Source organism: Felis catus, chromosome A3, assembly GCF_018350175.1.
Source record: "Felis catus isolate Fca126 chromosome A3, F.catus_Fca126_mat1.0, whole genome shotgun sequence".
NCBI classification, from domain to species: Eukaryota; Metazoa; Chordata; class Mammalia; order Carnivora; family Felidae; genus Felis; species Felis catus.
The window spans coordinates 12,441,587-12,462,550 of NC_058370.1; the positions used below are offsets into that span (position 1 = coordinate 12,441,587).

The 20,964-nt window shown below is 41.5% G+C and overlaps 1 protein-coding gene across 9 annotated transcripts in view; it reads left to right on the forward strand.

Moving 5' to 3' along the window:
- Window positions 1-20,964, forward strand: part of STAU1 (staufen double-stranded RNA binding protein 1) — an 83,000-nt gene that overhangs the window by 17,174 nt on the left and 44,862 nt on the right. For 2 of the 9 annotated variants that reach the window (XR_006595117.1, XR_006595118.1), the window contains exon 1: window positions 11,028-11,292. The gene's annotated coding sequence lies outside the window, so the exon portion shown is untranslated. Of the gene's footprint in view, window positions 1-1,285; window positions 1,467-11,027; window positions 11,293-20,964 lie in introns of those variants that run through there. The other 7 variants (XM_023251122.2, XM_023251124.2, XM_023251120.2 and 4 more) reach the window with 4 other exon arrangements.

Consider the following 20,964-nt stretch of genomic DNA (forward strand, 5'->3'; position numbering starts at 1 on the left):
AATACATGCTGCAACGTGGATGAACCTTAAAAACATTATGTTATGTGGAAGAAGTCCAACATTAAAGGTCACATACTATATGATTCCGTTTGTATGAAATATCCAGAATAGGTAGATCCACAGAAACAAAAAGCAGATAGATGGCCTTCAGAGTTTTTTGGGGGAGGGAGGATTGGGGAGCAACTGCTTAATGGATATAAGGTTTCCCTCTGGAATGATGAAAATGTTTTGGAACTACATAGAGGTGGTGGTAGCTCAACACTGTGAAATGACTAAATGCCACTAAATTGTTCACTGTAAAATGGTTCATTGTATGTTATATGGATTTCAGCTCAATTTTAATAAAAAGAAAAAAATTAAGTGAAAGAGTTTTAGTATTAGGAATGATAGAAAAGTCATTTATCAAGATACAGCAAATTTTCAAAAATATTTATTTATACTATTTTTAAAATGTTTATTTATTTTGAGAGAAAGAGAGAGAGACAGAGAGAACAAGTAGGGAGGGGCCCAGAGAGAGGGAGAGAGAGAATCCCAAGCAGGCTCCATGCTGTCAGTGCAGAGCCTGATTCAGGGCTCAGTCTCACGAACTGTGAGATCATGACCTGAGCTGAAATCAAGAGTCAGACGCTTAGCCTACTAAGCCACCCAGATTCCCAGACACGGCAAATTTTTTAACTGATGAAAGCAATACATAATTATGTATTATGATTATACACACGATTATACATGATTATGTATAGAGGTATATAGAGTAATTCAAACACAGAACAAAATGTTAAGTGCCAAATTTTTTTTCTGCCATGTAAATACAAGTCTATGTTAGGAAAACAATTTTGTGGTTTTTGACAGCTAGAGTTTGAAAACCCAGTGATAAAGGAATTTTTCTCTACCACTATCAAGAAGAAAGAGAAAGAGGAGACAGAAAATGAAGAAGGAGATGGGGCACTTCACTGTCTCAGTCAGAAGAGCATTCAACTCTTGATCTCGAGGTCATGAGTTTGAAACCCACATTGGGTGTAGAGATTACTTAAATAAAATTTTTTTAAAGGAAGAGGAAGAGAGACAGCAGACAGAGGTGAGGGAGTAAGAAAAAAGTTGGTTTTCTAACTAAGTGTAAAATACTAAGAAACAGATTTTTTCCCCTGATATGAGAAAGAAAAACTCTGTGTTCTGAAAGACAATGATTTCTAACCCAGAATTAGACCCAACCAAATTATTTAGGAAGTGTGAAGATAGAATAAAGACGTTTCCGCATATGCAAAATCTCAAAAATTTCTTTTCTAAGTCTCTTTCTCAGAAAGTGAGTGGAGCATGAGGGAGAAAACCATGGAAAAGGAACTCATGGAATACGAGAAACAGGAGATCAGCCCAGGAAAGAGGCAAGAGCAAATGCCTGTGCCACAGCTGCCCAGCAGACCTGGAGAGAAATCAGTCCCAAACAGAGCAGGAGAACAGAGAACGGCCAGGTAGGGGAATGTCGCCAAGAAAATAAACAAATAAATAAAAAGAAATGGGTAGACTATCTGATGTGTTTGAATCTCTTGAGAGGAAATTTTGGTTTCTGTCAGAGATTTTGTGGATCAATTGGTGATAAATACACAGAAAGTGAAGTGTAGCCAATTTGTTGTACAGATGGGAACTGTGGGTGTAGGAAGAAAAGAAGTTTATTCTTGGAATTGTTCTTCCCCCATGCACTTGAATGAAGTCTAGGGCAAGCCTCATGGCTTTTTTAGTCACTCTCAGGTAATAAAATTGTCTCAGTCACTGAAAACCTCCAAACAGCCTCAGTTCAGTAACTTAAAAGTCCACTCTTGTGCATTAAGCTGAACCGTATGAAATTGCCATTTTTGTGAGTCGAAAATGATTGAATGTTGGCAGTTTCATCTGATTCACTCTAATAAGAGTCAAAATTTCCAAATTAGATTAAAATAAAATCATCTCAGGGCGCCTGGGTGGCTCAGTTGGTTAAGCGTCTGACATTCGGTTTAAGCTCAGGTCACAATCCCAGGGTTTGTACTATTGAGCCCCCACATCGAGCTTCTCATTGACCGAGTGGAGCCTCCTTGGGATTCTCTCTCCTTCGCTCTCTGCCCTTCACCCACTCACACACGCACACTCTCCCTCAAAATAAATCAATAAAATAAGATAAAATAAAAATAAATAAAATAAAATAAAATAAAATAAAATAAAATAAAATAAAATAAAATAAAATCATCTCTCCCTCTGCCACATAAGCCTGCTTTGGACTGGCCACCTGAGGTAAGAAAGGGAGGCCTGGTAGGCTTCTCTATTTCCCCACAAAGCCTTCCACCATCCTCTTCCATCAGGAGACTGTCTCTGGTTCCTCTGGGATAGAAGGGGGCTGTGGAAGCAGGAGGGAAGAATCAGTGTGGCACTCTCTGACCTTGGCAGAGATTCACAATGGACACTTCCTCTCCTGGAGTGCTTTTGGCTTGTGTGATTCTTCCAAGGTGCTCCTCCAACCCCCTGCCCTGAGCTCTGCTCCATGGGTGGGGCCTCACTCAACAAAAAGGCCCCTTGATTTTATGACCGCTTATAATTCTGCCCTCAGCCCCAGGCATTCGGCCTCCTTTACCTCACACCTTGGGACCAACCTCTAAGACCAGATCCAAACTAGTGTTGCCCCAGCACGGCCCCGTCTGGTCCTCAGGATAGTGTCTTGCACCCTGGAACAGCACCTCCACTTCTCTCTGCCACTATCAGAGTTGCTAGCCAGCCACGGCCCCTTCATTTATACTTCTCAGGCATGAGTCAGGCACCACCTACTGTGTCACCTCAGGTTCAGGAGACACATCAAGCTCATCAGGAGGTCTGGCTGAAGTGCCTTTTTTTAAGCTTGAGGTGAAGAAAAAAAACATCCTTCTCCCACAAACAGGCAGAGGTGTACTCACAGCTCATCACTGCTCTCCAGACATTTTCTGTGATCTTGGGAAATTTCAACCTCAGCCCCTCATGCTCTTGAATGGGTAGGGGACCAAACGTAACAAAGCCAGGTTTTGTTTTTGTTGTTTTTTTTTAATGTAATAGGCCTTATTTTTTTAGGGCAGTTTTAGGTTTGCAGCAAAACTAGAATACAGCAGAAGGTACAGAAAATTCTCACGTACCCCCTAGCCCCCACACACGCACTGCTTACTCCACTATAAACATTTTCCACCAGAGGGTACATTTGTTACAGTCCATGAATCTACATGGACACATCATTATCACCCAAGTTCATAGTTTACATTAGGGCTTACTGTTGGTTTTGTACATTCTATGGGTTTGGATAAAGGTATAATGACATGTATCCACCATTATAGTATCATGTAGAGTAGTTTCATTGCTCTAAAACTCCTCTGTGCTCTGCTTATACATCCCTCCGCCTAAAACCCTGGGGGCCACTGATCTTTAATTGTCTCCATAGTTTTACCTTTTCTAGAATGGCGTATAGTTGGAATTACACATTATTTAGCCTTTTTAGATTGGCTTTTTTCACTTAGTAATGTGCATTTAAGTTTCCTCCAGTGTTTTCATGGCTTGGCCACTCATTTCTTTTTAGTGCTGAATGATATTCCATTGTCTGGATGTAGTACAGTTTATTTATCTTTTCAGCTACTGAAGGATATCTTGGTTGCTTCCAAGTTTTGGCAATTATGAATAAAGCTGCTATAACCAGTTTTTAGTCACCTCTTTAGTCACAAGTCCTGCCTAGGTGGACTTACATTGAAATAGGAAGTATCAGCTGAAACTGAGACTGAAATGGTTTCCTGTCTACATCCTGTTACACAAGAAAATGAAACACCAAGGCAACTTATAACTTCAGGGGAAAAATTATACAGGCATCATAATAGTTATACAAGTAATCATAATACTCTGCATGGCTTAGTGGTGACTACTACTTATATAGTCTTAATAATATAAATATTAAATATTGATTGAGTCCATAATTATGATAGAAAGATACTGGAATGGAGAAAGGGAGTTTTTGTGTTGGAGCGGGTAGGAACAGGACTAAGAGAACCAAATTCTCATCTTCCATGAGAATCAACAGATCTAAATGGGAGAATCAAGAAAAGCTGTGTAGACATATCTTTTAGAAATATGAAGGAAGTGGGGCACCTGGTGGTTTAGTCAGCTAAGTGTCTGACTCTTGGTTTCGGCCCAGGTCATGATCTCACAATTACGTGAGTTTGAGCCCCACATGGGGCTCTGTGCTGACAGTGCAGAGTCTGCTTGGGATTCTCTTTCTCTCCCTCTCTCTCTGCCTCTCCCCTGCTCAGGCTGACTCTGTCTCTCTCAAAGTAAATAAATAAACTTAAAAAAAGAAAAAAAGAAATATGAAAGAAGAGGGGTGCCTGGCTGGCTCATTTGGAAGAACATGTGACTCTTGATCTCAAGGTCATGGGCTCAAGCCCCATGTTGGGCATAGAGATTACTAAAAAATAATAAAATACTAAAAAAAAGAAATATGTAGAAATATACCTGAAGAAAAGAGTTGAAAGTGAGTGGATTGGAGTATTGATTTTCATGATAAGCTTCTTAAAACTATTTGTCTCTTTAAACTATGGGCACATATTACTTTAGGAAGCTTAATTAAAAAAATTTTTTTAACATTTTAATTATCATTGAGAGATAGAGAGAGACAGAGCATGAGCATGGGAGGGGCAGAGAGAGGGGTAGACATGGAATCCGAAGCAGACTCCAGGCTCTGTGCTGATAGTTCAGAGCTGTCAGCACAGAGCCCCATGCGGAGCTTAAACCCACAAACCATGAGATCATGACCTGAGCCGAAGTTGGATGCTTAACTGACTGAGCTACCCAGGTGCCCACTTTTATTCATTTTTCTATTGAGTTTTAATCTTTTTGTAATTCATGGGACCTGTATATGTTATAAAATTTGCCTTTCTGTGCTTGAGATGCAATTTTTATTCCAGTTTGTGACTTGTTTCTTTATTTCCCATGATTATATTTTATTTTCATGAAGTTAAATGTATCAATCTTTTCCTTTAAGTCTTCTGAATTTTGTGTTATAGTAAACGGGTCTTCTTCACTTCTCCCACGGCTTCTTTTGGTACTTTTATGGTTTCCTTCTTTCCATTTAAATCCTTGATCCATTTGCAGGGCATCTGGTTGGCTTAGTCAGTAGAGCGTCTGACTTCGGCTCAGGTCATGATCTCACAGTTCATGAGTTCAAGCCCTGCATCGGGCTCTGTGCTGACAGCTCAGAGCCTGGAACCTGCTTCAGATTCTGTGTCTCCCTCTCTCTCTGCCCCTCTCCTGCTCATATTCTCTCTCTCTCTCTCTCTCTCTCTCTCTCTCTCTCTCTCTCTTTCTCAAAAATAAATAAACATTAAATCCTTGATCCATTTGATATTTTTCCAGGTATAAGATAAAGTATGGATTTAACTCTTTTTTCCCCACAGATACTTTGTAGTTGTCCCAAATCTTTTATTGCATGATATCTGTCTTATCTCTATCAATTTGAAATAACACCTTTATTGAATACTAAATGCCTACTTATGTTTGGGTCTATTTGGGAATTTCTCTTCTCTTCTGATTTGTGGAACTAATTAGGCACTAGTACCTAACAGTTTCTGTCTTTTTTTTAAGTATGCTCTGTGCCCAACATGGGTCTTACACTCACGACCCCAAGATCAAGAGTCACATGCTCCACTGACTGAGCCAGCCAGGCGCCCCCCTAACAGTTTTAATTAGTAAGACATGATAATATATTTATTATTTGGGCAGGAATTTTCAGAAATGTTTTCTTGTTAAATTTTCCATAAGAATTTTAGACATGGCTCATCTAGTTCCAAAACAGAATCTTGTTTGTTTTTTTATTAGGATCTCATTGAATGTCTGATATCTTTAAAAAAAAATTTTTTTTAATGGTTATTTATTTTTGACAGAGAGAGAGACAGCATGAGCGAGAGAGGGGCAGAGAGAGAGGGAGACACAGAATCTGAAGCAGGCTCCAGGTTCCAAGCTGTCAGCACAGAGCCTGACGTGGGGCTCGAACTCACAGACCGTGAGATCATGACCTGAGCCGAAGTTGGACGTTCAACCGACTGAGCCACGCGAGTGCCCCAGAGTGTCTGATATCTTAATGATGGAGTCTTGCTAGTGAAGAACATAAATTATATATTTTTAAGTCTTTTTCTTCATCCTTCTGTAGAATTTAAATCTTCTTTTCATATACATGGCTCCTGGGTGGCTCAGTCGGTTGAGTGTCCTACTTCAGCTCAGGTCATGATCTCACGGTCTGTGAGTTCGAGCCCCGCGTCAGGCTCTGTGCTGACAGCTCAGAGCCTGGAGCTTGCTTCGGATTCTGTGTCTCTCTCTCTGCCCCTCTCGCTCATGCTCTGTCTCTCTCTGTCTCTCAATAATAAATAAACATTAAAAAAATAAAAAAAATAAATCTTCTCTTTATATAGATTGTGCATTGTTATTGTAAAATTTATTCCTAGGAATTTTCTTTTTTTTTTCTTGCTTTGTAAATGCTGTTTTCCATTACATCTTCTAAGATATAATCTTCTCCCCTTAAGATGCTGAAATAGCCCTAGGGGAGCAGTCTACCTCAAATAATCTTGAGAATTACTCATCCAGACCAGCAAGTAGTTCTCAACCTTGTTTCTCCTTGCAACATAGTCTACAGTGATTTTGACATATACTAATCAATCCTCAGGTGTTCCTTGTTCTTTAGGGACTCCAGCAGAGTTGAGAGACTGTGGTTCTTCAGCAGCTTATGGAAATATATGTGTACCAGGCACTGTCTTAGGGGCCAGGGACACACCGTGGTGACCAAGATAGCTTGAGTCTGTGCCCTCATGGAAGTTGCACATAATCCTAGCCAAATAGAGCAAACTCATCAGATAATTGAATAATTATAAGGGTAGAAAGTTCTGCTAATGGGCCATGAGAGTAGAGCAGAGGTAGTTCCTCAGGTGTTAACATCCGTTAACATCCACACCCGAGGCTTCAATTACCTTTCAAACGCTACCCATTCATACATTAAGTGTCCAGTTCTGACTCTCCTCTGAGCTTCAGACCTGCCATTTGCACTTCCTCATCAGGAAGTAGAGTCTAAGTCTCCTCCCTTTGTATCTGGACAGGCTTATTTGTAGCTAGTAAACTACAGTGGACGTGACTGTATATGACATCCAGGGCTAGGCCACACAAGGCAAATGCAGCTTTGCCTTGTTCTCTGGAGCACTAACTCGGAAAGCCTCCAGCTACTGTGTAAACAGTCTGACAGCCCTGAGGCTGCCATGCTGTGAGGAAGCCCAAAGCAGCCCATGCAGAGACCACGTGGACAGTCTCTAAGGCTCCATGAAGAGGGAGAGGCCCAGCCAGCCTCCAGGGGCTGCATGTGGTCCAGCTCTACATCAGAAACCCCTAAGTTAGAAAAGCCTAGGCAAACTCTTTCTGAATTCCTGACCCACATATCTGTGAGAGATGATAAAATCATCACTGTTATTTTAAGCCACTAAATTTGTAAGTGATTTGTTTTGTAGCAATAGAAACCAGAATATGGGCCACGTGGCTTTGTATATCTTTTCTTCCTAATTAGAATCCTTCCTGCACCCCTTTTGCCTAGTTACCATCTACATATGCTGCAGATATTTGCTGAAGCTATAATACTTTAGTATGCTCTGTCCCTAAACCTTGAAACTTGGGGTTCATAGCGCCCTCATAACACCATGTACCTTTCTTTAAAGTTTATTTATTTACTTTGTGAGAGAGAGAGAGAGAGAGAGCTGGGGAGGGCGAGGGAGAGAAGGAGAGAGGGAGAGAGGGAGAGAGGGAGAGAGAGAGAGAGAGAGAGAGAGAGAGAGAATCCCAAGCAGGCTCCACACTGCCAGCGTGGAGCCCGATGAGGGGCTCAAACTCATAAACCGTGAGATCATGACCTGAGCTGAAATCTATAGTCGGATGTTTAAGCAACTGAGCCACCCTGGCGTCCCATCTTTCCTTCCTGTAGTCATCACAGTTGCATTTGGAGTTCTTTGACCAGGGTCTGTCTTTCTGACAAATGTTCAGCTCCACAGGCCAGCATTCAGTCCATACCGTTACACAGTAGGCCAGGCATTGCAAACTTAAATGTTCACAGGAACAGGAAAATAACATAAATGAGAGACATGGGCAGGGTGGGGACTGCAGTGAGATGAAAAGAATGTGCCCATGTATAGAGTGCAGTTGCCACTCTGCAGGCTGTGTGCAGCCAAATCTGCTTCATTTTTAAAGAGATGATATAAAAAAAAGAAAAAGAAAGAATAAAGAGATGATACAAACCCATATTATTATGTATTAGAATGATAGCAACTAATTAAAACTAAAAACACAGAAGAAAGAAAAACAACAGGCTGAAGATTTAATACTCATTGGTTTTTTTTTTGGGGTGGGGGGAGGGGAGGCTGTTTTTGTTTTTCCATCAGGTCAGCAAAGAGCAAGCATGGGGCTAGAGATTGGTCAGATAATACACATGACATGACCCTTTCAGGTTTGGTTGGTCCCCAGCCACCTGACCATAGGAGTGTTCTTAATACTCCTTGTTTTTTGAGAATGACTCTGAACTCATTTTGTGTAATCAAGGAATTTTATTTAACTGAGGCATAGGTTAGCTGTGGGGCTGGCTGGGTTCAGGGGTGGGTCATTTAGATTTGTTTTCTTTCTTTGTACCTGGAGACTGTGAGTCAAATTCTCTTCTAAGGGACTGCAGACTTCTTGACTCTTGCCAAACAATAAAAGAATTATTTACTTTTCTTTAAGATAACATTGGAAATAAGAAATTGTGACCATTAAGTAAATTACATTAAATTCTGTGTGTTCCTGCCTAGAAGATAAATTATAGGTATTTGTAATAAGGAATGGGAACAGGTAAATCTCATAAAAACCCTGTGAGAAGTTAATTTTTATTTAAAAATTATACTTTGTATTATTTATGATCTATCAAAAAATAGAAAAAGAAGGGGTACCTGGGTAGCTCAATGGGTTAAGCACCCAACTCCTGATTTTTGGCTCCGGTTATGATCTCACAGTCATGGGATTGGGCTCCATGCTGATCATGGAGCCTGCTTGACAGTCCTCTCCCTATTCTCCTCTCCCCTTCTCTCTCTCTCGAAAGAAAGAAAGAAAGAAAGAAAGAAAGAAAGAAAGAGAAAGAAAGAAAGAAAAAGAAAGAAAGAAAGAAAGAAAGAAAGAAAGAAAGAAAGAAAGAAAGAAAAAGAAAAGAGGTATCAATCCATGAAAAAAACATAGAGGAAACTTGGCATATTGCTAAGTGAAAGAAGCCAATCTGAAAAGGCTACAGAATGCATGATTCCAACTATATGACATTTCTGGAAAAGGCAAAACTATAGGGATAGGACAAAGATAAGTGATTGCAAGGGGTTAAGAGGAGGAAAAGAGAGGCAATACCCTAAGAACACGTGACCCCCAGAATGACACGTGATCAGTCACTGGCAAGAGCAGATAGTAGCCTAGGCTGCTCAGTGCGGCACACCTAGAATTTCACAACGCTAAAGAGAGTCCTATCATTCTTAAGATGGGAAGATGAGACAGCGTATCAAGCTCTCTACCAATTCTTATGTCCACTGGTTAAGTCAGGAAATTGTTCCTATTTAACTAAGAGGGAAACTGAGGTCCAGCTGTATTACGGTCCAAATTGTGGAATAAAATCCAAAGTCTGGATTAGGAAAAAAAAATAGCGGGATCTCCCTCTGAATATATGGAAGAAGGGAAATAAACTGAGACTGGAAGTCGTTCGCCCATCACTTAGGTCCCCATGGGTGATAGTAAAATGGGTAAGAACATCCTCTTCTACCTTTACGTCTTTGAAGAGATTGTCTGATTGTGCAGGGACCTCAGCTTTGAGTTTAGAGAAACACTTCTGTGTCTGCTCCTTTATCCAAGTGAGCTATACTTAGGAGACTGCTTAAGGGTTAGAGAAAACAATTCTCCTCTAGCAGAGGACTGGACAAGATCTGAATGTTGCTTATCAATGTTTTGGACCGGCACTAAATGGACAGTGAAAGTATTTTGACTGTTTGGTGTCCTGAAATTCAATCTTATTGCACTTTACAAGAAGCAGAATAAGGAGGCCTGGTCCAGAGAAAGGAGTCCTCTGTGGCGGGGGCAAGGTCCCAAAGCCATGTTTGGAGAAGCCCCTTTAGCCAGAGAACCTCATATCATGAATTTATGCAAACTAAACTCTATTGCCTTGGCTAGAAGGATTGAGCAATAGTTAGATTGAAAGATACTGAGAAAGACAGGCAGAGAGAGAAAATAAACTATTTTTAAATAGTGGGGAAGCAGTCCCAGAGTGAGGAGAGAGGAGGCCTGGGCATCTGCAGTTCTTTCCGTTTCCTGGCCCTCTCACAATGAGTGCATTATTCTTTGCTGAGTGTGATTGTAGATATCCAAAATTTCCCACCATTAACCCTCACCCCCAGCCCCCATATGAGCGTGATGAGAAAAGCCACTTAGTTTATCCAGAGCTGGGTAAAAGAAGTTACAATCTGGCACTCATTACAAGTTACTCATTGTTATTTATTATGTGCTTCACCCTCATAGAACGTAAGCTCCATGAGGGTAGGGATTTTTGTGTGTTCACCTCTATATTCTCAACTCTTGGAGTAGTACCTTGCACAGCAGTAGGCGTTTAATGAACATTTACGGAAGGAGGAACTAAGAGAAGGAGAGAAACAAGGAACGGAGGCTGGCGAAAAAGGACGCAGAGGAAAACGGGAAGAACGAAGTGGGGCGGAGTTAAGTAGGACGGCCCAGCCTCGCTGCGGGTCCAGTGAGCAGCCCTCAATTCCCAGACTACAACTCCCAGCAGGCCCCGGGAGCCAGGGCCGGCCGCCGCGACGCCGGCCCGACCAGGCCTCAACCCACCAGGCTCCCGAAGTGCCTTGCGATGGCAGGCGCCCGCGCAGCGCCAGCCGGGACTTGTGGTTCGAACTTCGGGTGGGGGGGGCCGGGCATGGAGGCGGGCGGGGGCCGGGGGCGGGCGCAGGCCCCTCCCCCGTCACTTCCTGCCGGGCTGCGGGCGCCGGAGCGGCTCTTCAGCGTTTGCGCCGGCGGCCGCCGCGTCTGGCTCGGCTCCCCCCTTCCTCTGACCCCCGGCCCGGCGGCGCCCGCCTTCTCCGCGGCCACTCCGCCTCTTCCCTCCTGCCGTTCCCTTCCTCCTCTCCCTTCTTCCTTCCTCCTTCCCCTCCTCGCCACCCCCGTCGCCGCCGCCGCCGCCGCCCAGGACCGCCGGCCGGGGGACGAGCTCGGGGCAGCAGCCAGGTGAGGCGGCCGGGCCTGGCGGGGCCCGCGCGGGCGCCGCGGCTACGGAGGGAGGCGGCGGGTGGGGCCTAGGCCTCGGCGGGCCCGCGCGCTTGGCTTCTTCCCCGGGCCTCTGTCCCGCCCGCGGGGCCTTCCTGGAGGAGGCGGGTCCTCCCGCGCCCCCCGCCTCGGGGCGCCCCGCGGCCTGGACCCAAGGCGCCCCAGCTCCTCCACCCCTTGCTGGGGCCAGAAACAGGTGCCACGCCGCCTTTCCCCATTCTTCCTCGCGCGCGGGGATGCCGAAGTTATTCCTGGGGCGGGGGGTGGTAGGGTCGGGGGGGAGCTCCCCGCTTCAAGTCCCTGAGCGTCTAAATCTCCCCAGCCAGATCCGGAGCATAGTGGTTACGAGCACAGCCCAGGTGTCCTGACACGGGTACAAATCCCAGCGCTACTCCTTTCAGCAAGTCACTTAAACTCTTTGTGTCTTGGTTGGAAAAGGGGCTAATGCGGTTCCTGCCTCGTAACGCTCGCTGTTAAGGTTCCGTGAAATGGGGCGTGTGAAGCGCTTATCAGAGTGCCAGACCCACAGCGTGTCCCAATAAACCGTCTGCATAATTTATTAGCGTGATATTAAGGTATAACTTAATGGGTAAAGTGGAAAGAAGTTGACCTACCTAGGTTTTCCTTGAGGCCGAAAGCTGGAGCGTGCCCACCGCCTGCGCCGGGGCTTTGTTTTGGGTTGTTAACATCTGAAAGGGGCGTACGTTTAATTGGGACACTCTGTAAGCAGGCAGTCTGTAAAAGATGCTGTTATTTCCATCTCCGCTGAGCCAACTACAGGATTTCATCAGTTCCTTCAGTGTGAGCAACCTGTCCATTTTTCCTGCCATCCTCCGGCTTCTTGTTGTCATTTCATTTCTGGGAAAGTTGCTGGCCGAAGCTTTCCTTGAGTTCAGGAACCCTTTCCGGAGCATTTGCTCGGTGTCAGGCCCTGGAGGGGGCGGTGTATGAAGCTGGAAAAAAATATGTCTGTCTTTTCTTGCGCTGCATCTCTAACTTCTAACTTTTTTTTCACTGCAGCTTTGCTTTTATTCCCTCCGTCCCTGTTGGCCGACTTTCCTTTTAAGCCCTTGCCCCATCTCCGTGTCGCAGTATTGCTTGTGTGGAAGTTTTCTTCTGTTCCTGCGAAGATATGTGCTTCAGTCTGTTCTGCCTCTGTTCTCTGGCTGTGGGGACGTTTTTAAGGTCACTCTTCCCTTCTGCTTGTAGCTTTAATTGTTTAGAGGGTGGTGGAAAGAGAGTTAATCGGGCTTTTTGATTGATTTTGGCCTTTCAGGAGTCTGTGTGCTTACCAAATATAAATTACATTGCCGCTTGTTGAAGTAAAAACTAAAAATACAGTTGGATTGTAGAGGGAGCAGTTTATGTCCTTCTGGTGACAGGTGGGATTTTTAAACCAGCAACTTTAAAGATACCGAGTTTGTTTTAATTCTTTATGTAGTTGCAATGTGTATCTTTCATTAAAGGAAATGTAACTCCTAGTGGTTCAAATTTACAAAAAAGCAGAGAGTGTGTGTTTGCTCTACTGAATGATCTCCTGTATCATAGGATTGTTTTAGGTAGTAAATTTCCTTCCTGAATTCAAAATTGTTTTGATTTACACCTGTCTCTTAATAACATGTGCTGCAAAGTGGCCTCTCTGACGTTGACATTTTCCTGTAATTTTCTGACAGAGTCATTTCTGGTGTAAAATATTTGTTTGGATGACTCTTTAAAAACACCTAAGAAACAGCTGTACCAGAGTGCCTGGGTGGCTCAGTCAGCTAAGCATCGGACCCTTGATTTCAGCTCAGGTCTTGATCTCAGTGTTGTAAATCCAAGGCCCACGACTGGCTCTGTGCTGGACATGAAGCCTACCTAAAAGAGAGAGAGAGAAAGAGAGGGAAAGGAAGGAAGGAAGCAAGAAAAAAAAAGAGAAAGAAAGAGAAATCTGTGCAACAAGCATGCCTCTGCCACATCTGAATTGTAGTTTTGGGAAAATGGTATTTTAATATTGCAGTTGATAACTTTTTTTATGTTTATTTTATTTTTGAGAGAGAGAGCCAGAGTTCGGGGGTGGGGGGTGGGGGGGGGTGGAGGAGAGGGAGGGGCAGAGAGGTAGAGAGAGAGGGAGACACAGAATCCAAAGCAGGCTCCAGGGTCCGAGCTGTCAGCACAGAGCCCGACGTGGGGCTCGAACTCACGGACTGTGAGATCATGACCTGAGCCGAAGTCGGACGCTGAACCGACTGAGCCACCCAGGCGCCCCATAACTTTTTTTAAACAACTTTTTATTACGGAAAACATGCAAAAGTTGGATAACTATAGAGAATCCCCATGTATTGGTCACTTAGCTTTGACAATAATTAACTTGTGGCCAAGGTCATATTGTTTCATGTAGTACCTCCTCCCCCAAACTAGGTTATTCTGAAACAAATCCTAAACATCATATAATTTTACCAGATTGCCCCAGACTGTTAATCTGTCACAAAATTTACTTTTAGTGAAATCCTAGTTCTCATTTTGTTTATTGGACTTCGCATCTTTGTTTATACGTGATTATCATACAGCAGAAAAAGAACGAGCTGCCACATTAGCTCTTGGTTCAGTGCTTTTCCCACTCAAAGTCATGTCCAAAATGTTGCCTTGCTTCTTTGTGTACAAAAGCAACAGTTCTTGAGCTATTAATGGCTATAATTGAAAAGCCATTTTCGTTTTCGTGGAGACCTATCTGTTAAACCACTTCTGATGGAGAATAACTTTGTGTCATAGTTAAACTATAGTTAATAATTCATAATGAAACTTTCAAAGTTTCTTTACCGTGGTATAAATACGCTGCTGTCACCTCAGGTTAAGAATTAAGCAAAGGGTATTTGCTTTCCAAACTCTGTTGTAGAATTATTTTTAGTAAGTATGAATGAATTTCACAGCATAGATGCTCATGATTTTTCTTTCCTGTCTGAAAAGAGATTTTTTTTCCTAGAATGGAGGTTGACAGGAATATTGCATAAGTAAGGAATCATTACTTAATTTTCAAGTTTCTGGTCATGGACACTTCACAGTTTTTAGACCTGTAACGTAATTTCAATTGTGTATGTTTACTTTTGAGCTTGATCAGGTGTAGTGAAAATGGATGTTAGGTTTTACTTGTTACAGTCTGAGAGATGGAGAGGGATATGAATAGCTCTTAAAATTAACTTAGGAGAAAATAATTTGGTATCTAAGAAAGGGCACAAAACGTACTTTATTTTTAAAAAAATGCTTAGTGCTTCCCAGGAGGCTTAAAGTAAAACTTTTAAGTATTTGGAATTGTTACCATAAATACAGTTTGTTCAGACTTAAATTGCTCTCTTTTAAGATTCAGCCAGAAAACCCATTTATATACAGATTATTTTAAGTTTGGAAATGAGCATGACTCATAGAACTCCCCCCCCCCATCTCTGAAGTCTAACCCATTAACATTATTCTGAGTGTAATCTTCAAACGGTGGCCTATACTGTGCTGCTGTATCCAGCCTCCCCTCAGTAAGACAACGAAGATACTTACTACAGGAGTCCGAGTGGGTCTCTGCTTACTGAGCAACTTTCTCTTGCTCTTAGGGGATGGAGTGAAAGTGAAATTCACCAGCATAAAAAATGAAACTTTCATGAAAAAGACATCTTTTTGTTGGATGTCCTAAGTCAGTTCCAGGGACCTTGTTTTTATGATCCTGCAAACTGGATCATCTTATTTGCTGTTACACTTAGTGACAAGACTTGTTCGGTTTGTGGAAATGTGAATTCTTCCCCCTCAAACAAGAGCTTTTGGCGTTGCTTTCTTTCTCTCGGAATGGGATTCTGGGGCCTTCAGAAGTGTTTAAAGAAGTTTATGACAGATTTTGTTTCACACTAGACCTTTTGCGTCACACTAAACCTATAAAAGCTTGTTTTAAATTTTCAACTTTTGGTGACAGAGACCTTTGTGGCTAAAATGTTTCTGGTGTAATTTTCTAAATGAGCTTTTCCTTAAATAAAACCTCATTAAGAAAAATCAAGGCTTAACATTTATGCTGTTTCAAAAAGTATAATTTACAAGTTAGAGATTGAACTAGAAGACATGTTATTCACTATCCTTATTTTTCCCCAACATTCTATTATGAACATTTTCAAACCTATAACAACATTTAAAGAATTGTAGCGTGCACCTCCGTATCTACCATCTGCTTTCTGCTGTTGACATTTTACTATACTTGTTTTATCACGTCTCTTTGAATTCATTAATTCATTTTATTTTTCTTTTTTAAAAGTTTTTGAATTTTTTTAAGTTTTATTTGTTTAAGTAATCTCTGCACCCAGCGTGGGGCTCAAACTCATGACCCCGAGAACAAGAGTTACATGCTCTTCTGACTCAGCCAGCCAAGTGCCCCCCATTTTATTTTTCAGTACATTTCTTTTTTTTTTTTTTTAATTCATTTTTGAGAGAGAGAGAGTGAGCAGGGGAGGGGCAGAGAGAGAGGGAGAGAGAGAATCCTAAGCAGGCTTCGTGCCGTCAGCAGAGCCTGACATGACATGGGGCTCAATCTTAAGACCGTGAGATCTTGACCTGAGCTGGAATCCAGAGGGTGGATGCTTTGCTGACTGAGCCACCCAGGTGCCCCCACCACAGTTAATTTTACATCGAGGCAGCTCTATAAGGTGTTCCTAGGACTTTAAAAGCTTTGTTGATATTTGTTTCCCATTTTGCTTTGACTCTAGAACTTTTTGCTTTCTTGAAGAAATGTTTAATGAATTTTTGCACCAATGTGTGCTTATCTATAAATCAAGTGTTACAAAGTTTGAATAATGTTGGCCAGATCCTTTGTTCTCACCTACTAAAGAGAGAATAGGATTACAAATATATAGCTGTGTTAATTGTAACAAATGCCAGTAGATGGATGACTTGGATATCTGTTGCTCTAAACTAGAAAATCTTACCAAAGGAAATTATTTATTATTAAAAAAAACGGTAAAGTGGGAGAAATAACTGCAAAGAGCTTAATTTTTAAAATATTTACATTCCCATAGTAGTGAATAAGGTTGATGTAAAAGTAATTTATGTCACTGGATAAGAGAAGGCAGAGACAAATTCTCCACAGACTTTATTATAGTTTCTGGAATTACACATGTTCATTTATTTGTCAAAGGAGTATATTCAGGGGGTTCCTCCAAAGTAAGTATATTTACTGAAAGCAAAAGTGGGAAAATCTATCGAAGAAAGTACTTGCTTTCGATTAAAAATTAGTCTTCTAAATATTAAATTTGTAGCCCATCTGCTTCTGTTTAATCTGGAATCTAATTTGGGGGAGAAGTGTGATGATTTTGTGAGTTTATAACAGTAATGGAACCAAACTAGGCTATTTTTTTATAATGTAATACAGAGGTCATAATTGTTCTAGAAGATTTTTGTTATGTCTACCAGACTACAAAGTCTAAAAAAAAATTTACTTAAGTGCCCTGGGGTCTTTGCCTTAAATGAAAATGATTGTTCATTAGATTGTCTCTATATTTGATGTAGCTTTAGAACTGGTTGCCCAGTGAGTGGGTTGATTTTAGTCAGCATGTTCTCTGTTCCCATTTAAAATGTTTTTTACAAGTGGTGTGTAGCTATAAGCTTATATTTATAGATGTTTATGTGGCTGAGGACAGGATTAGTAAATTTGCTGGATAATAATACTTGCTACTATTTATTGAGCTCTTAACCATGTGCTAGGTAGGTTAGGATTACAGGATGAGGGTTACTTGATGCAGGAAAGGAATCTGAAGGGTCAGATTGAATTTATCTAATAATATAAAAAGCTGCTGTTCATCAGGCTCTTCCTTTGTGCTAAGAGTTGAAGTAGACGCTTTATGTTATATTTCTGATACTCGAAAACGTCTTTGCAGATGTAGGTTCATAGTGGCTGAGGATACTGAGGCCTGTCTAGGAGGCCAAGTAACTGTAGTGGGGTCCTGAGCTCTATCCATTGAACCATCCTTCGTCTCTAATTATGCTCAGGTGCTTTTTGTTTAGGGTAATTTTTTCTGTGTGTCACCAGTGCTTTACCATAGGTAGGATGGTTTTTGTTTACCAGAATATCAGACCAATTTGAAAAAGAAGTCTGTATCAGTAATACTCAATTTTTAAAATGAACCCTATTCATCATTCCCTTGAAATAGTTTGAAGACTTACGGTTTCCTGGTTTGCTGTGATGGATTGATACAGTCAAACTAAAACTTTTAACGTGATTCAGAGTTTGTGGAGTTGGGGGAACTACTTAGAAGTAAACGGGGAGAAGGAGGTTTCATGAACCTGTAGGAGGCTCTCCCCTAAATTATTGCTATAATCATTCATGAAGTTTGCTAAAAATGATTTATGAGCTGTAAATAAGGTGGTTGTTAAGAAAATCAGTTTATCTTTTTTTTTTCATGTTTATTTATTTTGAGAGAGAGAGAGAGAGCAGGGGAGGGGCAGAGAGGGAGAGAGAATCCCATGCAAGCTGTATGGGGTTCCATCTCATAAACTGAACTGTGAGATCGTGACCTGAGCCAAAATGAAGAGCTCGGATGCTTAACAGACTGAGCCACTCAGGCACCCTGAACATGATTATCTTTAAAATTACAATATTCTACTTTATTGGATATGAGTTAACTGAACTTCCAATTAACTTTATAGGGCGAGGTGGCTGTTGCCCTCTTTGCCTCCTAGCCATTTCTAACATCCATTTCCTCACTGATGGTATTGGGAATATTTCATGTAACTTTCTGTTTGGTATTGAACTGCCTCCCGAACAGTTTCTTTTTTATTTTCTTTGAATTGCTGATCTCCTTGAATAGGAAGCCTCTTTGGTTCTCCACCCTGGCGGTAGTCCTCTCTTGGGGTTAGTTTTAAAAGGCTACATCAGTGAAATGAAACCTGTTGTTTGGATTTGGGGTTTTCATGAGTTGGTGTGAGTTTCCATTGTGCGTTTTAACCTCAACTGAGGTGACCGTGTAGTCTGTAATGACATACGTGTGTCTCATTAATCATGAAAAGGTGTTGGAAATGGGTCTTCTCTGGGGATGAAGTGAGCACATGCTCCTTCTTAAATTGTCTATATCGGCTCCCCTCAGGCACAAGCTTTTTGATTTAACTAGATCTTGTCAGATTTTCTCACAGTTTTACTTTTTGAAGTCCGTGCTTTCTATAGATTAAAATTAACCGAGGCATGAATTTTCTACTCTTGCAGATTCCACCCTGATACAAACAGGGCCATTGTCTGCTGATGGCATTGTGATTTCGTACAGAATGCTAGGCAGTCCTTTCCTCGGTCAGAAAGAAGATAATTTATATGTAGTGATAAGTCTGATGATGCCTGGAGGCTTATGTTCTTTGTTGCACAATTTAACCAACTTGCTCATTGAAGCTCGGTGACCCTTCACCTAGATGACAAGTAGAGTTAGGTAAATAGTTTCCTTTTGGTTTGTAGTATAGTGAACCTTTACAGTCTGGAACATTCAGAGTATGACTACTGGGTACTGATTTTCCTGTTAACAGACTTTACCTGTTTAAGCACCAAACATAAAAAAAGAATAAATTTTTTTTGGAGGGAGGGATAAAGTTCTTTCTAATTTTGCTTTCTTTTTCTTAATTTTTTTTCTTTTTTAAAATATTTTTTTAAATGTTTTATTTGGAGAGAGAGTGCATGTGCTCGAGAGAGAGTGGGGGAAGGGCAGAGAAAGAGGGGGATAGGGGACTCGAAGTGGCACAGAGCTGCTATCAGCACAGAGCCCAGTGTGGGGCTTGATCTCACAGTTGAGAGATCATGACCTGAGCCAAAGTTGGATGCGTAACCCACTGAGCCACCCAGGTGCCCCAATAATGTGTTTTGACTGTGACTTAACATCATTTTATAATATCAGTTGCAGTGTACCCTAAGAAAGTGATGTTTAACAGCTAACCCTGGCATGGAATATCATACTTTACAAGCATTTCACCTTCATTACCGGTTAATCCAGCCGAGAAGTACACAGTTATTATTTTACTATCATATGAAATTGGTGGTGGTAACCCCATTTAATATATTAAAAGGTTGAAGCCTCTTGCCCTATTAAATGAAGCATTTATCATCCAACTGAGCACCAGAGTTGGGACCCAAATTCAGACTTCCAGCCAGGAGTTTCCTTCCACCGTACCAAACAACACTGTGCTTAGCTGGTTTGCCCTTATCCTAAATCAGCATTTTGCAGCTAAGGGGTCTTTGTGTTCTTATGTATCTTCTTTAGTTATGATGTGATGTGTGATCATAAATGATTTGTTACTACAAGTTAAAATGCCACTGTGAATTCTTAGTTTAAGTTTGTGTTAGGTTCAAGGTTGTTCCTGTACAAATGTGAATTCCACAAGGACAGGGACTGTATCTTATTTGTGCACCCCTTTCTCCCCAGTGCCTAGGATACTGCCTGCAAATAGGTGTTCAGTAATTGTTGAATGAATAAAGCAATGAATGTAATTCACTGTTGCATTCTAGTGTGTGTGCTTGAGTGGGAAAGAAAGAGATTTGGGCTTAACCCCCCAGTCTGTCTTCTCTACCACTGCTTAGAGTAAGTGCTGTGTAGAGACACTGGAAACAATCATGACGGTTTGGGATTATCATTTGAAAATGGTTGAGGGATTTCAAAAACTGAGTTTGCTCACAGGAGTGTGAATGTGTATGAGTGTCAGCTATCCTTGTATTGTGTAAATATGTCTGAAATCCAAATGGTTGCACGCTGCTATATTTCTCTCCCCTCCTCCTTTTTTCTTTGTCGTAAAGTTGTTGGTGATTGTTTCTTACTGTTGTCATGATGTCTGATTCTAGCAGCTCCCTTTTTCCAGTCTTATTTATTTATTTCATTCTAATTTTTTAAATTTCTGGGTTGGGCTAGAAAACTTAGATACCCAAACCTAACCATAATGGTTCAGCACAGATAGGCTTGAACTAAGGCAAAGGCCCCAGGAGTAAAAGGCATGAGCTCTCCAGGGTGGTCTTAGCGATCTCTTTGGGCTGCTCGGAGGCCTTTTTCAGTTTCCACTAATGCTAGTCTTGTGAATGGGTGAGATTATGGGGCAACAGGATTCTAGATTGTTAAATTGTTAGCATAGTATGCTATTTACAGAAGGAACTTTAATTGTTAAAATACTGTAAAACAAAGGAGAATTTATTTTATTTCTGAAATTTTGGACAGTGAACAGCTATTTCCATCCTCTGTTAAGCCCCAATAGCAGTGAGGAATTGAAATGAATGAAATTACTTAATGTTGTAAAAATGCAAAAGGCATCTCAAGGTAAGGAGTTTTCTTTGTTACTGACTGCAACCCGGGTTTGAGCTGCGTATGTCCATTTATATGAGGATTTTTTTGAAAATACAATACAGTATTGTATATGTATTTTCTCTTTATGATTTTATTAATATTTTCTTTTCTCTAGCTTGATTGGAAGAATACTGTATAGAATACATATAACATACAAAATATGTGTTACTCAACTGTTTATGTTGTCGGTAAGGCTTCTGGTCAACAGTTAGGCTATTAGTGAGTAAGTCTTCGGGGAGTGAAAAGCTAAAGCCTGAATTTTCCACTCTGTGGGGTGGGGGATTGGCACTCCTAACCCTCTTGTTGTTCAAGGGACACCTGTACTACT